Here is a 21,145-nt window from a genome sequence, read left to right on the forward strand (position 1 = left end):
TTTCCAACTATGTTCAGTGTCTGCTTACAGCCATGCTAAGCCAAGTTGGAGGACTCTTCTCTGTGGTAGTAAACCGACAAAAGCATTCACGTGTGATGGAGGAAAAGGAAGCTAGAAACGTTGAGGGAAATGGCTTTTCCTGTAGGGGAACAACAGAGTCGATGCCAGTCTTCCCATAGTTCCAGGCTCTCTTCACAATGGAGAAACTAGAATTGAGAATATCCCCACTGAAGCAAAGGGGAGAAGATGATCAATACATGTGAATGCGTACACCTCAAAATTAATTAATTAACTATTTATTTACATCCCAAATATTGACCCCTTCCTAGTGACTCTGTCACAGAGTCCCACCCCCACCCCTTCTCCTCTGAGATGGTGTTCCTCCCCCAGGGCTATCCGTCCTGCCCCTGACCCTGGTGCATCAATTCTCTGCAGGATGGGGCACACCCTAATCACTGAAGCTGCACAGCCCTGTTGGGGAATGGATTTCACAGTCAGGCTTCAACTTTAGAGGAGAGCCTCCAACCCAGTTGTTGGAGAACCATATGAGGACTAAGCTGCATATCTGTCACATATGTGCAGGGGGCCTAATCCATCTGGCGTATTCTTTCTGGTTGGTGTCTCAGTCTCTGTGAGCTCTAGGGGTCCAAGTTAGTTGACTCTGTTAGTCTTCCTGTGGGTTCCTACCACATTCACGGCCTTCAATCCTTGCCCAACTCTTCCAAGAGAGTCCCAGACTCTGTCCAGTGTTTAGTTGTGGGTCTCTGCATCTGCTTCAGGTGGCTGCTGGGTAAGCCTCTCAGAGACTATTATGCTAGGTTCCTTTCTGCAATAACAGGGTATCATTAATAGTGTCTGTTGTTTCCGTTGATGTTGAAGTCTAGCCTTAATCCGTGGTCATCTGATAGAATACAAGAGGTTATTTCAATTTTCTTGTATCTGTTGAAGCTTGCTTTGTGCCCGATTATATGATCAATTTTGGAGAAAGTTCTGTGAGGTGCTGAGAAGGTGTGCTCTTTTGTTTTGGGTTAAAAACCTATGTAGATATTTGGTAAATCCATTTGGTCCATAATCTGTTAGTTTCATTCTTTAGTTTATGTTTCAACAACCTGTCCATTTAAAAGAGTGTAGCATTAAAGTCTCCCAAAAATATTATGTGGGGTTCAGTATCAGATTTGAGCTCTGATAAAGTTTCTTTTATGAATGTGAGTGCCTTTTTATTTGGGACATAGATATCAGAAATAAGACATCATCTTGGAGATTTTTCTTTTGATGACTACGAAGTATCCTTCCCCATCTCTTTTGATAACTTTTGGTTGAAAGCCAATTTTATTAGATATTAGCATGGCTATTCCAGCTTGTTTCTTGGGTCTGTTCGCTAGGAAAACCTTTTTCCATCCCTTTACTCTGAGGTAATGTCTATCTTTATTTCTGAGGTGTGTTTTTTGTATGCAAAAGAACAATGGATCCTGTTTACATGGCCAAGTGTTAGCTTGTGTTTTTATTGGTGTATTGGGTCCATTGACGTTGAAAGATATTAATGACCAATGATTGTTAGTTCCTCATATTTTGATGTTGGAGGTGGTACTGTCTGTGTGTGTGTGTGTGTGTGTGTGTTCCTTCTTTTGGTTTTGCTGTGACATGACTGGTTTCTTGTATTTTCTTGGGTGTAACTACTCTCATTCTTTTGTTTAACTTTCCTTCTAGTATTCTCTGTAGGGCTATATTAGTAGGAAGGTATTGTTTAAGTTTGAATTTGTCATGGAATATCTCAGTTTCTCCATCTATGGTGACTGAGAGTTTTGATGGATATAGTAGTCTGGACTGGTATCTGTTCTCTAGGGTTTGCAAGACATCTGCCCAGGATTTTCTGGATTTTAGAGTCTCTGCTGACAAGTCAGGTATAATTCTGATAAGTCTGCATTTATATGTTACTTGGCCTATTTGTGCTTTCAACTTTTAATATTCTTTCCTCATTCTATACATTTAGTATTTTGATTATTATGGGGCAGGGAGACTTTCTTTTCTGGTCCAATCTATTTGGTGTTCTGTAGGCTTCTTGTACATTTATAGCCATCTCTTTCTTTGAGTTAGGGAAGTTTTCTTCTATGATTTTTATATTTTCTGGTCCTTCGAACTGGGAATCTTCGCTCCCTTCTATTCCTATTATTCTTAGGTTTGGTCTTTTCATAGTGTCCCAAATTTCCTGGATGTTTTGAATTGGAACATTTTACATTTGCCATTTTCTTTGACCAATGTATCAATTTCTTCTATGGTATCTTCTACTTCTAAGAGTCTCTCTTCCATCTCTTGTATTCTGTTGTTTCTGTACTTCGTGTTCTCTTTCCTAGGTTTTTCATCTCCAGAGCTGCTTCCATTTGTGTTTCCTTTATTGTTTCTATTTCCTTTTTTAATAACTTGGACCATTTTATTCATTTCCTTCACTTGTTTGTATTTTCCTGTGTTTCTTTAAAGGATTTGTTTTGTCTTTAAGGATTTATACCTTTTGATTTTGTTTTCCTGTATTTCTTCACCAGAATTATGAATATCCTCTTTAAAGGCTACTCTATCATCTTCATGAGATGGTATTTAAGGTCATAGTCTTGCTCTTGTGTTAAGATATCAAGGGCTTACTGTAGTAGGAAAGCTGAGTTCGGATGGTGCCATATTCCACTGGCTTCTGTTGCTTATGTTCTTTCACTCGTCTTTGGCATTTGGTTGTATAATTCTGATAAGTCTGCATTTATATGTTACTTGGTCTATTTGTGCTTTCACAAATACATTTATTTTCAGGTGTTGGTTGACCTGGGTGTCCTGGGGTTGAATTAGGCCTCCTAGGAGCCAACTAGAGCTATGGGGTGGGGGATGCTGCATCAATTTGAGACTGCAGGTGTAGATATGGACCAGAAGGAACCTAATTCATTAAGTTTTCAAAACATTGCCTTCTTACCCATAGATGACACTTAATACATAATCAGGAAGTGTGTGAGTGATTCATTTTTCTTGTCTTCACAACTCCCGATATTTAGCAATTACCCCTCTGATGTTAATATTCATTGCCAACTCAGTAGGATTTAGAATCATATTAGATCTTATCTCTGAGTTTCTATGAGAACCATTCCAGAGAGGTTTAACCAAGGTGGGACCATGAATGTGGGCGATGCCATCCCACAAGCTGAAGTCCCAACCAGAATTAAAGGGAGAATGTATGAGCACATTCATTTCTGTGCTTTCTGGCCACATACTCAGTGTGACCAACCACCTCACCCTCCTGCCACCACTGCTAGTGCTGCCTTAGCAGCCACATCTTAATGTCACAATGGAATGTACCCAAATCTGTGAGTCAAAATTGACTCTTACTTAATATTTTATCAAAGCAAAGATAGAGGTAATTAATACAATCCTGTCTTAGGATTTCTTTTGCTGTAATACCATGACATGATTAAAAGAAACTAGAGGAACACATGATTTACTTCATGCTACTCAAGTCATATTCATAGCTTAGGGTAGTCAGGGCAAGAATCAAGAAAAAATCCTGGAGGTAGAAACTGAAGCAGAAGCTGCAGAGAAACGATGCTTATTGATTGCTCCCCATGGCTTATTCAACCTGCTTTTTTATACCATCCAAGATGACATGACCAGGGTTGGTATAACCCAAGTTATCTGGGCTCACCCACATCTAATTCAATCATGAAAATGCCCCACAGGCTTGCATACAGGCCAATCTAGTATGGGTATTTTTTTCAACTGATGTTCCCTCTTCCCAAATGACTCAAGCTTGGGTCAACTTCACAAAAAACTATCCATCACAGAATGAAGCTCAAAATAAAGTTTGTGTCTTCAAGTGTGTAGGTGAGGGGATAAATGTAGTCATTACTTTTTGGTTCTATAGGTCCAAGATTTCTAGAGATACCAGAATCATTGATGCTCAAGACTCTTTTATTATAAATAGTGCCACATTTGCATATAATCTACACAGAGACTCTCAGGCCATCTTTGAGCCATCTGTAGGTTATGCATAATATCTCATATAATATAACTATGGCATCAACAGTTACGTTGTGTTCAGGGAATTAAGTGACTGGAGGTTTGATCCATTCGGATTCATTTTTTGCTAATTCCAATCCACTGTGGTTGAACACTATCGAGATGGAACCCAAAGATATGGAGGGCTGAATGCTCTGAAACTAAGTCCTTAGATGGAATGAAGTTCAATTGTGAAGAGACGACAAAAGAGGCTGGAGTTGTGTCAAAGAATGTTCTAATTATTTTAAAAGTCTGGTCACTGAAAAATAATCTTTAGTCTAAGAACCTAGTAGCCATTCCCTTTTTTTTTTTCAAAGCAGAGTTTCTCTGTATAGTCCCGATTGTCCTGAAACTCACTCTGTAGACCAGGCTGGTTTCGAATTCAGAGATACAAAGGTATGAGCCGCTGCAGCTGGCTCTAGTGGCCATTCTTAACACTATCAAAATTCCAACTTTCAGGACTTAAAAAATAAGCTATGATTACTACAGGCCTGGAGAATGCAGCGTACTTGGATGGGACCCCTGTCCGTACAAGTAAAGGTGAACTTGACAACATTTCTTCTTTCAGTCTCATTTAGTCATTTGTAACAGGAATACTCCCCTCTATCATGAATATGAAGCATATATGATGAAAGATATCTATAGTATTCTAGTTTCTTATTTTACCCTTTCTTAGAAAAGTCTTATTGCAACTTATTATATCCTGTTCGGTTGATGTCCCTAGGAGGCCTGACATTTTCTGAAGGGAAACAGAGGAGGAGTGGAGCTCAGGAAGAGGAGAGGTAGGGTTAAGAGTGAGAGGAGAGGAGGGAGTGGAAACTGAGATCAAGATGTAGTATATGAGAGAAGAAGAAAAAGCAAAATTGCATGGTGTGCCTGTGGTTCCACCTCTACTTCCTTGTCAGGCTACTTACTGTCTTTGTACAATCCCTAAACCGAACATTTTTGCAGATCCCCAAACAACATTAGGATATGTGTCTTCATTCAGATTTCCAGATAGTGGCCTATTGGACTTGAGAATAAATCCCTCCCAGCCAATATCTTTCTAATGGTGATAAAACTTCCACAATTATCCCAATTATTCCTCATCTTTCAGAGACTGTTGTATCTTTTACCCTCAATCTCCAATGCCATCTTTTAAAGCCATGCCTGGAAGGCTGTAAGGTCCAAATATCCTCAATGCCAAAGCAGGGTTTCCTGTGCTGCCAATTCCCCCTGTCCTATCATGCCTTCCTGTGTCTCAGTGCTAGTTTTTGGGTGCCAAGTGCCCTGCCACACTGATTTCAGGAACTATCAGATCTTTGAAATCACAAAATTTTTATATTTTACGGCACCTCATAGCATCCAATGTCACATTCTTCAGGCAACAATATGTAGCAAATGCATTCATTGAAGATAGGCAAATTCTAGATTTTCATCAGTTTTAAATACAAGGAGAAACATCCTAACCCACACAAAGCTAACTTCAGACATTTGGAGGAGACATAGAAATGAAGATGAATTTGTTCATCAACCAAAATTAACAAGACATGCAGTTTGGAAGCAGAGGACAGCTGAAGCAATGGTTGGGGAGGGTCTTTCTCAGGGGTATAATGTATGAGCTGACAGTGAAAGGCCATAAGGAACAGGGCATGCAGAGAGCTGGAAGACTCTCCAGGCAAGAGACAGCGGACACTGAGATTCAAGAAATAGCTGCTGGTCTGTGCTAGTGAGACAGCAATTTTGAGGTAGGAGAAGCCCGCTAACATAGGCTAGATAGACCAACACGTGCTTTGAAACCATAACATCTCATTGCAAGTAATGTGAAGATAGAGGACACATAAATTTACACTGTTAATTGTATCCTGGGATTCTCTGAAGAAAAAAGAATACGATGGCAGCCCACCATCTTTGCCCATAGTCTAGAAGATTGGCATTCTCAATCTATATCCGTTCCCGCAGACAGAGTTGAAACATTTAGTTTACCATTTCAACAGACTTGCTGGTTGGGATAGGTTGCCTTTGATCCTAGAATAAAAGCTTAATCACGGTTTCAAATATTTCCAAAGTTAAACATATGTGTGTATTTATGGGTGTATTACATAGTGTACATATATGTCTATATGTATTATGTATGCATACTTGGGACTTACACTTTAAAAGAGACAGAGACAAGGAAGACTTTATAGTATTTCAGAATCTCTTCATTAGTACTCATACATACATTAAATTAGGACACTTACAGAGAGTATACTGTTACCGGGAACTGCACACAGAGTTGAGGTCAGAATAAACACTCCATTTCTACTTGAATGGGAAAAAAATTAAATAGGCAATAGTCTAAGGCAGTCGGTTTTCATTTACCATAACTATATCTGTTTACCAGGAAATAGTGATGAAAGTGGCTTATGATACAGCCATAATAATATTTTAATATTTAAAAGTCAAATATTAAAAAAGCCTTCACCACGGTGATTAGCATGTGGCTAGGTACATTTTTGATGGTCTGTATTTAAAGAGATCTTGACATCATAAATAATTACTATTAGAATTGTGCCACCACAGGTGATTTCCTGCCTTATAACCAAGGCTTATTTGAACTACAGATGTCCAAGGATTATGGGATAGATTTACAGATGGTTTGCTGTGGGTGAGAGAGAAATTTCTTGGCAGATTCCCTGAGCCAGTTCAACGTACCCTTCAGTTATATGTGTGCCTGCTTCTGTATAGTGTGTTTTATTCCATCAAAAGAACTGTGCTGGAATCTAAAGGCAAAATAGATATAAGAACTAATTTCTATGTACAGAGAAGAGATAGCACCCTGATTATGATCAATAGCAGAGAGGTACCTAATAACCCACAGAAGGTGGGCACCACTTTCTCCCACACAAAACAACAGTGAAACGTGATATCAAAAATATAGTGGTGATGGTTACATCATCGGTACTCTGAAAAGAAATGAGAGTTTTATGAAAAAATAACCCCTTCTCCTGAATTGATCATAGATAGTGTTTATATCAGAATGCTAATAAATAACAACGGTCTGTATCGATCACTCACGATGACCGTTCGCTAAGCACGCCACATTTAGTCCTTTGGCAGCCTGATAGACTAGTCCGTCCTCGCTGCTTATATATAGTATAACCAGGGCTTGGGAATGACTTGTGAGTCACCTGGGGAGGTGTTAGTGGCAGCCAGGCATTTGAAATCCCAGCATGCTCGTGTTAGCTGCCCTATACAGCTACGCAACTGTGAGAGCCTGTATTCAACCAACCCAAAGGCGTTGCTTCAGACCCACTTCCTTCCGGGTGAGCTAAGAAGGCTCTTCAGCAGCTGTCCTGACGGTGACGAGCAGCTTTGCAGCTCCAAAGGTTCTGGTACTGAACCCAGCTCCACCAGTAACCCAAAGGGAGCTTTCTCCAGTGTCGAACACGGAATGCCAGGCTCTTGCCAAAGTGTGTTGTCCGGCTGCCTGAGAGCACCACGCTCTTCCTGTGAAACCTGCAATTCTATACACTTCTGTAGTATGCCATTGCTTCTAAGCATGCTGGATTTTAAAGCATTTTCTACAAGAAGGGGGTGGAGGGAAGCAAGCTCAGTAAATCCCAGTATTTCTACTGCCTTTGCCAAATTTGACATCTTTGAAAGTAACTGTGAGAAGCACGCGCGGTCTCTGCCAACTGCATGATTTAGCAGCTATAAAATCCCTCTGAATCAAACCCATTTTGAAATAAAAAGGAGCCTGCTTGAGAATTTCATTGCACTGTTGGATACCTACTCAAAGATCAATCACCCCCTCTTCATTCTGTATTCCTGGTATATTTTTAAGTTTAATCTTTTTTGCAGCTTACCCATTTAGTTAAGGGTAGAATTTTAAAAGACTAAAGATTGAGCAAGAAGGAGGAGGACATTGAGTGTGAACAAAGGGGTTTTTTATACTCTGCACAATAGATTCGGAAAAGATGGTCTATTTTCTTTTCAGCTCTTTCCCCAATGGTACAGTACCTAGATTCTCAAAACCTGAGTGTCCTTTCCCCTGAAGGAAAATAGTCTCTCTCTGCGGGCTGCCTAGTTGGATAAAACAGCTGTGTTTCCTACTCCACAGGGAATTTCTTTAGATGAAAGTATTTTTTTTTTTTTTAGTCTGAATATGATTGGGTGAGCAGAAGGCTAAACACATTGCTTATGGTTTGGCCTCCAATGACAACTGAAAAAAAAAATGTGTTCATAAAATGTGGTACAAAAGCAATTAACTATCTTGAAACTGAAATAACATTGTAAATCAAATGCTGGCTCTAAGGAAATGCGAAGGTGCAAACAGCTCAGGGTCTCAAGAGAACAAAAATAAAAGTGCTTGAATCTGAGTTCCGGATGCTCTGCGGGAGGAGCAGAGGTGCCCCTTGAATCTCATTCGGAGTTTGTGCGAGGGCTTTAATTATGACATATGCACAGGCACTTTCTTCACATAACACACACATACTACATGTTTAGAGGTGGAAGCATGGGAAGAGTACATTTTTTTTCACAGCAAAGATATTTATAAAAGACCAGTATGCGTTCATCTATATATTTACTGAGAAAATGTTGTCAGAGATGAGCTAAATTCTGCTGGTGAAAGTTCCCTACATTAAAAGAATTGTCATCGCTTTTATCTTTCCTTTCCCCTAGTTATCCACCCCCAAAAGAATTATACCTTAAAACCATTACTAGGATCTACATACTTACGATTGTATTTTCTAATTTTAACTGCAAATAATATCTTATAGGTAGCTCAACTTGATTTCAACAAGATGAGCTGATTTACCATTCTATTCAAATGGAAGCGTCAGAAACTTGGACTGGGAACAGGTTTGAATTTGTGTCAGTATAGGACAAGATCATGGGTGTACCGTGTGCTGACCCCCGAACAAACCAAGTGGCTGAATTGTGTTCAATGCCTTGGATACAAACTGCATCAAGTTATAACATCACACGGTTAAATGAAGCTTCTTAATAAAGCAATAAACTGAAGAGAGGAAGGAGGGAGAGGGAAGGGGAGGAGGAGAGAGAGAGAGAGAAAGAGAGAGAGAGAGAGAGAGAGAGAGAGAGAGAGAGAGAATGAGAGTTGAAGAGAGGTTAGGCCATGAGAAAATTTATAAATAATTTGAGAAAAAAAACATAAATTTAAATACAGGTTATTAGTGAAGGGATCAAACAGCTTATCATCTAACATAAATAATCACGAGAATCCAAAGACCACTAATAATTACCTTGAGCAAATATACCAAAACTGGAATGGATGGCTATACTTACATATTTGCAAAACACACACTCTCTAGGCAGCATATAAATCGTGGGAGCATACTGAAGGGAGGTCATTTTGAAAACAGCTGTGCCGGGGTTGGGGATTTAGCTCAGTGGTAGAGTGCTTGCCTAGCAAGCGCAAGGCCCTGGGTTCGGTCCCCAACTCTGAAAAAAAAAAAAAAGAAGAAGAAAAAAGAAAACAGCTGTGCCTTGACTCTGAGCTTGGTGGCATTCTGCATACACACTATTCCTATACCCTTCTTCTTCCTTATCTGAGAAACAAGGACATCTAACTTAAAGAGTTTTCAGTGCACCCAAAATCACAGCCTGGGCATCAATCAGCCTTGTAGCGCCATAGCTAAATACTTGACATGGATACCTGCATATGAACAGAGGTTTGCACTGGCCCATGGTTCTGGATGTTGTAATCCAACGTCAGGCAGCACCACTGTTTGTGCCTCATCTGGGGCCAATACACCACCATGGAAACATGTAACAGCCAAGAAGCAGAGAGGTTAAAGCCAGGATCCTACAATCCCCTTTAAGGATCCCCCTAAAGCTTCCCCTAAGGTTCCAATGCAAAACGGCCCAGTGCTCCACTTCCCACATCACCACCTGAGACACAGGGACCAGCAGACACATTCATGCAACCCACAGCAATTGCTGAATAGCTTTACATTAAAGATCGAAATTCTATCCTGCTGTCCATTTCCTATTTTGCACATAAAGCAGTGGATTAAGCGATGCTATGTTTCGTTCATGGCCATTTAGCAAGAAAGTTATAGAGCTGAAATATAAGCCCCGACAGTCAGTCTTCTGTGTTCATACTCTTACTTGCTGTGGCATTTTAGACACAAAAAAAATAACACTTTGGCAGAGATCTCACTAGAAATAAATGATACACTGGACACCAAGCACTTTGCTCATTCCTAAAGTCTGGTAGAAAGTAAAATCAGTTGTCAAATAATGGAATTTAAAATACCACTTTGAAATTTTATTTTTTTTATTAGTTATGTATGTGTGTGTAGGTTCCCTAAGAGGTCAGAAGAGCACATCCATCTTCCAAATGGATTTACAGCTGTTTGTAAGGCACATGACGTCAGTTCTAGGAGTCATTCTTAAGCACGAAGCCATCTCTTCAGCCCTGTGTATGTTACATTGAGGGACTCTTATGAGTCATGATGGGGATAATACTGATATACAATAAGGCTGTTTGGGAATCCTGCGACCCATTTCACTAGAAACTTCTACAGGCTTAAACTACATGGGGTATTTGTCTACAAATCAGAGGCTGAAAATGTAAAACTACATATTTCATATTTCTGGCAGTCTGGATCAAAGTCATTCTTGTGTGTTTGGTTGGTCGGTTGGTTGGTTGGTCAGTTGGTTGGTCAGTTGGTTGGTTGGTTAGTTGGTTGGTTGGTTGTTGGTTGATTGGTTGGTTGGTTGGTTGGTTGGTTGATTGGTTGGTTGGTCAGTTGGTTGGTCAGTTGGTTGGTCAGTTGGTTGGTTGGTTGGTTGGTCGGTTGGTTGGTCGGTTGGTTGGTTGGTTGGTCAGTTGGTTGGTCAGTCGATTGGTTGGATAGTCAGTTGGTTGGTTGGTTCATTGGTTCATTGGTTTGTTGGTTCGTTGGTTCGTTGGTTGTTTTTTCACTTAAGGTCCTCAAGAAGTTTTGTTCAAGAAGTATTCCTTTTCAGGAAGTAAAATATTTCCTAAAAATGCATTTGACAAAAGTCAAGATCCATTCATAGTAAAATAACTCTCAACCAAACAGGAACGGGAAAAAAAAACCCTTCCTGAGAATGACACAGAGCATTAGGAGGGAACCTTTAAGGATCTTGCGTCCCTGCGAAGAACAGAAAGCAATCCAGTAAAGATGAGCTGTACAATAATGTCCACGCTCACGATCATCCACCTGGTCCTACAGGTCTTTGACAGTGTCATTAATCAAGGAAAAAACACATAGTGGGAAGATGGTGCAATTATTACAACTTCCTGACAGATTGTGCCCTTTATTAACAGGAACTGCCTGTCTTTATCTCTGCTGATTAGCTTTGATTTCAAGTCAGCTTTATCTCTGATGTAAGGGTAGTGGTTCCCACTTGTTAATAATTTCTGTTCTGATGGTAGCCTGCTCCACACTTTGATATGCAATTTTTAGATGTCTTTGCTAACCAAGCATTTCTTGGAGACAAAAGATAGTTTTGTGTTTAAACATAGTCTGTATCTTTTTATTGGTTAAGTTGAAGCCATTTACATTTAATGTGATTATAGAAAGGAAGTTGGTTTTTCCTAGGAATTTGTCAGATGGTGTTTTGGATTGCTCAATTATTGATTTTTCTTTTCTTTCTCCCATATTAGTTTTAGGAGTTTCTTTTGTTTCCTGTATTAATCTTTGTTAGGGATGGGACTTCATGTCCACTCCTCAGTGCCAGAACCCTTATAGATTGAAACTGTGCAGGTCTTAGGTATGATACGGTCATTGTGAGTTTATATGTGTATTATCAGTCCTGTTGTGTCTGGAAGACACTGTTTCCATCACCCCTGGCTCCGACAATCCTTCCACCTCCCCTTCCACTTAGATCTCTGAATCTTGAGGGGGAAGGTTTGATGAAGACATCCCATTCATGACTTAGTGCTCCAAGGTCTCTCACTCTCTGAACACTGTCCAGTTGCAAGTCTCTGTATTAATTCTTATCTACTATAAGAAGAAGAAGCTTCTCTGATGAGGGGCGATTCAGGCACTGATTTATGGGTATAGCAATATGTCATCAGGGATCATTCTGCTGCTAAGTTCCTTTATTAAATTAGGTTTTCCCTTGGTTCCATAACCTATGCAGCCTCAGGTTCTTGGTAGCCTTAGTATTGGTCAGTATGAATTCCTTTTCACGAAGCATGCTTTAACTTATTAAATAGTGGTTGTTTACTCCCATAACATTTGTGCCACAGTTGCACTAACATATCTTGTAGGCAGGACACTGTTGTAGGTCAAAGCATTTGTACCTGGCAGCTATTGATGACTTTTCTCACCTGGTTGCATGCAGAGTACCTTCTGGAACCATGAATGCCAGGCTATAGAGATAAAGTTCCTAGTTAGGTACCAACTTTTCTTCTTCATGTTTGATGATATGAGATGAGGTTTTTCCCCTTCATTATTTCTATTTCCTTTCTTAATTTTCCCTTCATATTTTAGACTTTCTCATACAATTTGTTTTTTATTCATCTTGAAAATTATCTCTTAAGGGTCTCAAGTACATTTCCTTTGTCCGTGCATTTGCTCGAAACTTCTACATGATCATTACTTCTTTTAAAACATAAAACTGAATTCTTTCTCCAATAATCCATTTGTCTCTGTGATTTTTAAGTCCATCATAGAGAAGCTTGGTGTTTGGAAATAAGATGTGCTTGGCAATTTTGCGTCATATTTGTATGTGTTCATCATGTTTTCTTTATCTGATGGCATGCATCTGTCTTCCAGTTTTAGCTTCCCTTTCTTCTTACTCAAATTGTCTTGTTTTTAAGGTATTTTAAGGGGTCTGCCTGGGGTACCGATATGAAAAATGGAGAAGCTTGGTGTTCATTCCCAGATGATACATCTGCACATGGGAGGGGGCATATGCCCATGTACATGCTTAGAGGGCAGAAAAAAAGCAGCACGTCTTCCTCTATAGCTTTTCACAATGTATTTGACATTTTTCTTTTATTTTTGAAATTATAATGAAATTGCATTATTTCTCCCTTTTCTTCTCTTCCTCCAAATCTTTCCATCTACTTATCCCTGTTCTCTTTCAAATTCATGACTTCTTTCATTAATTATTTTTAATTGTAAGTCAGAAATAGTCTTCCTCAAGGTAGACCACACCAAGTGTTTATCCAATACCAAATGGTCAGCCCGAGAACATACATACTGGCAACGTTATACAGATTGACCAGGTTATATTTAGGTATATATATATATATATATATATATATATATGTGTGTGTGTGTGTGTGTGTGTGTGTATGTATATATATATATATATATATATATATATATAAACACTATTTGTTGAGAAAGTCTCTTACTGAACCCAAAGCCCACCATTTGCCAGACTGTTTAGTCAGAGATCTCCTAGGATCCCCTTGTCTCTGCCCACCAACACTGCAATACAACCACATATAGGCACAATCAGCTTTTTATGTGAGTCTTGGGGATTTGAACTCAGACCCTCTTGCTTTCATAGTAAATACTCTTGCCTATTGAGCCATCTTCCTAATCCCTAAGTTGTACATTTTCAAGTGGATAATTACTAACAAATCATATCTCATAAAGTAGTAATATAACCAAGTGTTTATTTGGGGGACACAATGCATATTTAACACCTTAAACATGATGTGACTTACTATACTAATTAAGAAAAATTATACTTTCATCTCGATAGATGGAGAAAAATTGGCAAAATTCATTTTAGATTTTTTCAATCATCAAACGGTTGTCTAAAGAAGAAATACAAGTAGCCAATATATAGTTTTTAAAATGTTTAACAACATTAGCCATCAGGAAAATGTAAACTAAAAGTGCTTTATGAGTCCATCTCACCCCATCAGAATCTGTCTCAACCAAAGCCAAGTCAGGCTTAACAGATGATCATCAAGAAAATAAAGGACAAGTACTGGTGAGGAAGCTTCATCCACTGCTGATAGGAGTATAAGCTTGTGCAGCCACTGTGATATTCCAGATGGAGATTCTTCAAGAAGGCAAACTAGAACTACTACGTGGGCCATACCACTCTATGGTATAAACCTAAGAGACTCAGAGTCAAAATACTGTAGAGACGGCATCCATATTTGTGTTCATTGTTGCATTGTGTTCACTATTCAGGAAATGAATGTCCCTCAGCAGACTAATAAAGAAAATGTGGTATGTATAAGCAATAGACATTTATGCAGCCACAAGAAAAATTAAGTCATGGAGGAGTTGGGGATTTAGCTCAGTGGTAGAGCGCTTGCCTAGGAAGCACAAGGCCCTGGGTTCGGTCCCCAGCTCCGAAAAAAAGAACCAAAAAAAAAAAAAAATGAAGTCATGGTGTTTTCTGTAAAATACATACAACTAGGAATCAGTTCTATTAAGGAAAAAAGCCAGATTCTGGAAAACAAGTACTGTATGCTTCTCGTACATGCAGAATCTAAATCTAAAAGAAGTATGCTCTAGCTTGTTGACCTTTTTGAGTTCTGTGGACTGCATCTTGGGTATCCTATCCTTTTTTTGGCTAATATCCACTTATTAGTGAGAACATGTTATGCATGTCTTTTTGGGTCTGAGTTACCTCACTCAGGATGACATTCTTCTAGTTCCATCCATTTGCCTGTAAAACTCAGGATGTCCTTGTTCTTAATAGCCGAGTAGTACTCCATTGTGTAAATGAACCACATTTTCTGTATCCATTCTTCTGTTGTGGGACATCTGGCTTGTTTCCAGCTTGTGGCCATCACAAATAAGGCCACTATGAACATAGTGAAACATGTGCCCCTGTGGCATGGTGGGGCATCTTTGGGGTATATTCCCAAGAGTAGTATTGCTGGGTCTTTAGGTAGATCTATTTCCAATTTTCTGAGGAACCTCCAAATTGATTTTCAGAATGGTTGTATCAGTTTTCAATCCCATCAGCAATAGAGGAGTGTTCCTCTTTCCTTTGTGTTTGTTTTTTCTTTTCTTTTCTTTTTTTTTTTTTTTTGGAGCTGGGGACTGAACCCAGGGCCTTGCGCTTGCTAGGCAAGCGTTCTACCTCTGAGCCAAATCCCCAACCCAGAGTATTCCTCTTTCTCCACATCCTTGCCAACATGTGTTGTCACCTGAGGTTTTGATCTTAGCCATTCTGACTGGTGTAAGGTGGGATCTCAGAGTCATTTTGATTTGCATTTCTCTGATCATTGAGGACTTTGAAATTTCCTTAGGTGCTTCTCAGCCATTCCAGATTCCTCTATTGTGAATTCTCAGTTTAGTTCTATACCCCATTTTTGGATTGGGTTGTTTGGTTTTTTGGTGGTAAGCTTCTTGAGTTCTTTATATATTTTGGATATCCCCCTCTATCAAATGTGGGATTAGTGAAGATTTTTTCCCCAATCTGTAGGATGCTGATTTGTCTTTTTGACTATGCCCTTTACCTTACAGAAGCTTTCCAGTTTCATGAGGTCCCATTCATCGATTCCTGATCTTAGAGCATGAGCCATTAGAGTTCTGTCTAGGAAATTTCTGCCTGTGCCTATGAGTTCAAGGCTCTTTCCCACTTTCTCTGCTATCATATTCAGTGTATCTGGCAGGAGCCATGGCCATCCTGTAAAGCTAGAATAGGGGGCCTCTTCACCACGTCAGAACTCAAAATGCTATGAGTATATTCTACCGTGGTCCTCTTCTGTCTCCTGTGACTTAAATGATTTACCTTCTCTCAAATTCAGGAGATTCAGAGAAGAATCTTCATCCTCCATTTGCACCTTTAGAAAATTGTGATTAAAAATCTAGAATGATGGATACCATTGGAAGAACTAAACAAATAGAGAATTATTAGAAATTAACTTGTTGTTTCACTCTCTCTACATACATAAAACTGTCCACAGAAGACAGCCAATTAAAATAATGGATTCGCATAGCAATTGCATGACCAAGGAGCCAATAAGTTAATTAAGGTTCATTCATTCTACCAGCCTCTCTCATGAAGATAAAGTAGACTAAACAGTATGGTTAGAGATTTCTGATCTAATTTTATTTACCTTCTAAATAAACTTTACATGTATTCAGATAGGTCATATGCTTACAGAAGATTTAATAACTTGGAAAATATAGCAAAGTGACACTTAGGGAGATATTTTAGTAAAACTCCCTAATCAGACTTTTTAAACCTTATGACTATGATTTGGGATGCTAGCGATAGACGAAATTATTTTCCATCACCCATTTAGAATATTTGATTACTAATTAACATAGGCAAAGAATGTAATGAATGTGTAAGTCACCTTCGAGAGAGAGCCTTTTCCAGAATTGAAAGTGATGCCCTGTTTCCTTTAGCTCCAGCATCCTAATGATTCAAATAATAATTCTGTCAGATAAGCCACCCGGCGCTCATCTGCTGGGAAGTTGGATACTGGCTTGTACAAAGCCATGCAGGCCAATGAAGCAATCTTTTAGTATTTGATTGGGAGGGAAATGCCACCTTTACCCTTGAACTTGATTTTTTTTTTGGACATGATTAAAATGGCTAAGGAGAGTTATTTTGATTTCAAACAATTCCAGTATCAGTGTCTCATTCAGAGTTTTTCCAAGTTGCAATCTATGTTTAAATAGAGAAAAGCAATCTTAAAGCCCAGCACAAGCAATTCCAAATGGCTGCCCCAGTGTGGTCTCAAAGTCTCTCCTTTGATTTCCTTCCTCTATGGCCAAATGCACTGGTTCCTACCACATACATTTTCAGGCTGCAAAGTAGTATGAAAATTTGAGCCTGGCGTGCCCCACCTCTAACGCCATGGCTTATGAAGTTCTCTTATTGCCTAATAAAGTCCTTTTTCTAACATCCCTGATGAGACTCTGACAAACACAGAAATGTGACATGAGATTTCATTAACACTACTCTAATAACATCTTTTATATGAACCAATGGATTATGATAAACATCTGAATATTTGAACCTGTAAGATTCCCTACTAAGTTTTTCTATATGAAAGTATGAATAATCTTAGTCAATTAACAAATATCAATTAAAGAAAATACTCCAGCCCCTCTTCCTCCAAACCACATATGCATGCAAATACAATCTAGTAAAATACCCAGGAAGCTGCAGCAACTGTTTGAGCCCACAAAATAGATAACTGGAGGCTGGCTAGTAAGCTGATCTCTCTTAATGTTTTGAGATGAAGTGGGGAAGCATTTTCTTGCTTCCTATGCCCTCGTGGTTCCATTTGTTTCTGCTGTCCTTCTCCATAATCATTTTTAGAAGTCTCAAATTATGGCCTGTTGATCTCAGCACTCGATCAGCAGAGGCAGGAAGAGCACAGTGTCCAGAGAAGCCTGGGACACAAAGGGAGATGCTTTCTCAAAACAACAACAACAAAATCTCTGAGATTCTCTCAGTTTCGCTCTATAAGCTGCCAGCTCTTGTTAGCACGGCGCTCTGTGCATTAAGCAGGTGGGACAGAGTCGCAGGCAAGCTCTTCCAAGAACTGGTGCGTGGATGGTTTCTTGTAAGCTAATTAAAGCCATCTTCCCCCATATGACCTTCTTTATCTAAAGCTTTCTTTTCTGGCCTGCTTTGGATATTAATATCACTAAGGGAGACAAGGTTTTCTCTTCAGAATATTAAACAGTTTTTGTTCGGGACTGCTAACACATGAAGACAAACAGCAATCGGAAAATGGTTTTTAATATTGCAAATCTGGGGTTTTAGCATTTGATTTGTCAAAATACCTCTTGCATTCATATTTTCTCCTTCCTCCAGTAAACTCAATTTCTTGTCTCACAGTTTTAACCTCTAAAATGCAGTTTTATACCTGCTTTATGGTGTGTTACGTGTTCCAAGTTCTCATGAATTGGTGATCGCAGTAAACGGTATTAGCTACTTAAGTCAATGTATTTTCCACATAATTTGAATAAGCAAGCATTAGACTACTTTTGTTGGTCCATTTGATGGTTTTGTTCTTTGTGGGTTTGGGGGCATGTGCGTGTGTGTGTGTGTGTGTGTGTGTGTGTGTGTGTGTGTGTGTATGTGCACGAGTGTGCATGTCCAGTAAGACCAGTGAGCCACCTAATTCTCATTCCTCTTGAGTATTCTCAGATCTCTAAAGGAGAACCTTGTTACCCTCTCCTTATTCTATCTCAGTGGGGAATCCCAGTGGCCTGACACTGCTTGGTAAAAGAACATTGCAGTTTTAAATCCATTTTTTTAAAGCTTTGCCTAGTTCCCTCACCTATGTAAAAATGAAGGTGGCTGCTATGTAGGGCGGGGTTGGGGGGACTGTGAAATGGAGCTCAAGCTGCTTTTTTCCTTCCATAGCTACTGATGGGCACAAAGCATCTGTTTCTGGCCACTACACAGTGTTTTTCCCTCAGCCTTACCAGGCTTTCTGCAGCCCAGGTGGCCTCATGACACTAAAGAGCTGTCAAGCCTCCGAGAGGCCACATATCTGCGTGCCATGATGTCTCAGCTGGAGTTTTAACTTCTGTTACTAGCTTGTCTTATGACCTTTGACAAGGCTCTTAACCTTTCTGAGAATCTCTTAACATTTTTCCAGTTCCAGGCTTTGGAGGGTAGGATAACAATAGATACGACCACTTGCCTTTCGAAGGCGGCGTGAGGATTAATTATCGTTTTATCGAACGCTTGTTAAGAGCTATAGAAATGCTAAGTATTATGATTATTCCTTACTCATATCAGCATTATAAAATGTCAGTGTGCTGAGTGGGAGAGGAAGAGGAGGTTATAGGACCCTGGTGGAGTATGAGTCTTTTACAAGCTTTCCCCCCCTCTCTGGTGAAATTACTCCAGCCGTGTTTAGTTACCTTGATTAACGGCTTCGTTGTTACCAGGAGATAGCAATTAGCTCATTTGAAATGACACGCACAGCTATAATTCACAGTTCTGTATGGACCTGAAGAATCGAGGAGACCTTGCAGGGCAATCTGCAAGTCACTGACTTACAGGGGGGACGGTTGATTGCTTCTGAGAGCACAAAGTCTACATCTGACTGCTTTGAGTTCAAGGACAGAGACCATTAGATTCTAAAACATTAAAATAGGGTCGTTCCACTCATCGATGTTTTTCCATGGAAACGTAAGCTTGGCTTGAAACACTAGGTACATTAGTCATTCATAACTCTCTCTCTCTCTCTCTCTCTCTCTCTCTCTCTCTCTCTCTCTCTCCCCTTCTCCCTCTCTCTCTTTCTCTCTCTCCTCCTCCTTCCTTCCCCAATGCCTCCTTCCCTCCCTTGAACCTAAAACGTTGAACTATAGACAGAAAGATTTGAACAAATAAATATATAAACAAGCGTACAAAGGCAAAGGGGCCTCTTAGTCAGTAATTTCTTATGGATGCATACAAATATTTGACTCTGGTTGTGCATATATTTTCATGTTTACTATCTGGGTACTTGAAAGTCTGAGATCGAGTTTGTACACATATTTTAATGCAAGGAACTGTTGGTTTAAAGAAAAACATTTTATCATTTACACATGGCTTACTGTAATGATTTTTTTTTAATAAATAGCCCTGAGTCCGAATATGGCCCCTAGTATTAACGTGCTTTCCTAAAACCAAGCATTGTATTATTAGCACCAGAGGACAAAGAGTCCCCGACTCTGGTAGGTTGCTGGAGGTCGCTGGTATTTTTCCTCCATTTGTATTCATTCAGTATTTCACAGCCAAAAATGCCACGATCTCGGCACTGTCTGGTGAGTAAGTAGTCTCTCATTATACAGCCTTCGACAAAGGCCCCAGATCAGATATTCACACCAAGGTTCAGACAGAGCAGTTAGGGTGAAGAGCTTGTCCCTACCAATCTTTTTCCCCACCTACAGTCCGTTTCCCCATCGCTATGGAGAAACTGAGACATAGTGTTGAACATTCACACTTCAGTTCTTCGCCATAAGAATGTATGGCTACAAGCAACCAGAGCTTCAAGGGACTAAGCCACTACCTAAAGACTATACATGGACTGACCCTGGACTCTGACCTCATAAGTAGCATTGAATATCCTAGTAAGAGCACCAGTGGAAGGGGAAGCCCTGGGTCCTGCTAAGACTGAACCCCCAGTGAACTAGACTGTTGGGGGGGGGCAGCAATGGGGGAGGTGGGGAGGGAACACCCATAAGGAAGGGGAGGGGAGGGGAATGTTTGCCGAAACCGGAAAGGGAATAACACGCCTAAAATATATATAAGAAATACTCAAGTTGTGCTCGCTTCGGCAGCACATATACTAAAATTGGAACGATACAGAGAAGATTAGCATGGCCCCTGCGCAAGGATGACACGCAAATTCGTGAAGCGTTCCATATTTTTTTAAACTAAATGGAGAGAAACTTGAAGCAATCCCACTAAAATCAGGGACTAGGACAAGGCTGCCCACTCTCTCCCTACTTATTCAATATAGTTCTTGAAGTTCTAGCCAGAGCAATCAGACAACAAAAGGAGGTCAAGGGGATACAGATCGAAAAGAAGAAGTCAAAATATCACTATTTGCAGATGATATGATAGTATATTTAAGTGATCCCAAAAGTTCCACCAGAGAACTACTAAAGCTGATAAACAACTTCAGCAAAGTGGCTGGGTATAAAATTAACTCAAATAAATCAGTAGCCTTCCTCTACACAAAAGAGAAACAAGCGAGAAAGAAATTAGGAAACGACACCTTCATAATAGACCCAAATAATATAAAAAGTACCTCGTGTGACTTTAACCAAGCAAGTAAAAGATTTGTACAACAAGAACTTCAAGACTCTGAAGAAAGAAATTGAAGAAGACCTCAGAAGATGGAAAGATCTCCCATGCTCATGGATTGGCAGGATTAATATAGTAAAAATGGCCATTTTACCAAAAGCGATCTACAGATTCAATGCAATCCCATCAAAATACCAATCCAATTCTTCAAAGAGTTAGACAGAACAATTTGCAAATTCATCTGAATAACAAAAAACCCAGGATAGCTAAAACTATCCTCAACAATAAAAGGACTTCAGGGGAATCGCTATCCCTGAACTCAAGCAGTATTACAGAGCAATAGTGATAAAACTGCATGGTATTGGTACAGAGACAGACAGATAGACCAATGGAATAGAATTGAAGACCCAGAAATGAACCCACACACCTATGGTCACTTGATTTTTTGACAAAGGAG

The 21,145-nt window shown here is 39.7% G+C and overlaps 1 non-coding gene across 1 annotated transcript; it reads left to right on the forward strand.

The window, feature by feature from the left end:
- The first annotated feature begins 20,203 nt into the window (after positions 1-20,203).
- Positions 20,204-20,310, forward strand: LOC116886782. Its single transcript, XR_004386176.1, has one exon. It is a non-coding gene; the product is annotated as a U6 spliceosomal RNA (small nuclear RNA).
- Positions 20,311-21,145: the final 835 nt, after the last annotated feature.

The sequence above is a fragment of the Rattus rattus genome, chromosome 17 (genome assembly GCF_011064425.1).
Source record: "Rattus rattus isolate New Zealand chromosome 17, Rrattus_CSIRO_v1, whole genome shotgun sequence".
NCBI classification, from domain to species: domain Eukaryota; kingdom Metazoa; phylum Chordata; class Mammalia; order Rodentia; family Muridae; genus Rattus; species Rattus rattus.